Here is a 1,449-nt window from a genome sequence, read left to right as displayed (position 1 = left end):
CTTACAGCAGCAGGTTAGTGACCGGGACCGCGCGGGGGCCGCCGCCGCCGCGGGGGCACGGGATTCTGTTGGGGGCTGGAGCTGAGAGGGTAGGCGGTTGAGCGGGGTTTTGGAGTGGGAACGGGGGGTTGGGTGCTCGAGGGAAATGAGTAAGCAAGAAAAATCTAACTAAGTAAATGCCCCGGCCTCCGGTTCTAGGAACCTCGGGCGCGAGTGTCCGCCCGAGGAGGGTAGGTTTGGTGTTTACGTGTAATTTTTCCTAGGGGGCCTGTGGATGGGTGATTGAAAACCAGAGGGGGCTTCTCGCCAATGGCCGAGTTGAGCTCTGTTTTCTGTCTTCCTTTCCTTGTGCTGGAGGGGGAGGGGGCGGGTCAGAGGGTTGGGTGTCCGTAGGATTCCCAGGCCACCCGCCACCCCCTCCCTTTGTCCCTGTAATTTATGAAGCGCCTTTGAGAGATGATTTAGGTCAGTATGCAGCTTCTCTTTTTGTTGATACTAGAAAGAAGTATGGCCCGGAGGCCACCCCCCTTCCCCTTTTCTCTCCTTCATTCCCTTCCTCCATGCCTCCTGTCTTCACCCTCGTGGTCAGGCTTGGCCCCCACGAGGCTAGAAATGAACCAGACTCAGATAAATGGTTGGTTGATAATATCAATCGTTGACCTCACCTTGTTTCAGCTCCAAATGGGTTTATATTTTGGAAGATCAGGATTTCGTAGGGGTCTTTAAGAAGGTCAGCACATAGGCATATTTTGGGAAATGAGATAGATAGCTTTTGGAATAATGAAAATTTTTATTTCCTTACTCTTCCTAATTTCTCCTTGAGTTGTATCTTAACTGCTCAGCAGCCCCAGAGATACTTGCTGAGGATGTGTGATACAGTCTCAGTCAAAGAAGGTGATCGGTTTGTTTTTTTTTTTTTTAGTGACTAGGGTCTGCCAGCAGGGGGGAAACTACTGTACCTGCTTACACATACAGCATCCAGTGTGCTAGATACACAGTCGTAGGAATATTCCATGCTTTTATTAGCATTAAATACTATTAGGGACTTGACTTAAACATGCTTGGACTTATTGTAAGCATATTTGCCCCCTACACAGTTCTGTTACTATATCATAAACCTAATCTGAAACAACCAGCTATTGATGTACTTCTTGGATTGGGTTCAGATTTATGGGAGGGTAGTTTTGATAATGGGGATTTGTGAGACCACCGGATTGCTTTTTTTTTTTTAAGAATCTTAGCCTGCTTGTTGGGCCAGGTCTCCCAAACTGTCTAGCCAAGCTCATATGTTTAAAGTATGAAAAATTACCCTCACCGCCTTCGAAGTTATTTCAGAACTTTGTCCTCCTTGCCATGAGAATATAATTCCAAAGTCATAAGCCCTGAGTCTAAAGTTTGTTTTACTTGTTTCCTTATCAAAATTATATTAGACTTCCATTTAAGTCTTAA

Source organism: Pteropus alecto, unplaced genomic scaffold, assembly GCF_000325575.1.
Source record: "Pteropus alecto unplaced genomic scaffold, ASM32557v1 scaffold121, whole genome shotgun sequence".
Classification (NCBI taxonomy): domain Eukaryota; kingdom Metazoa; phylum Chordata; class Mammalia; order Chiroptera; family Pteropodidae; genus Pteropus; species Pteropus alecto.
The sequence above is the reverse complement of the archived record's forward strand: the minus strand, read 5'-3'. Positions refer to the sequence as shown.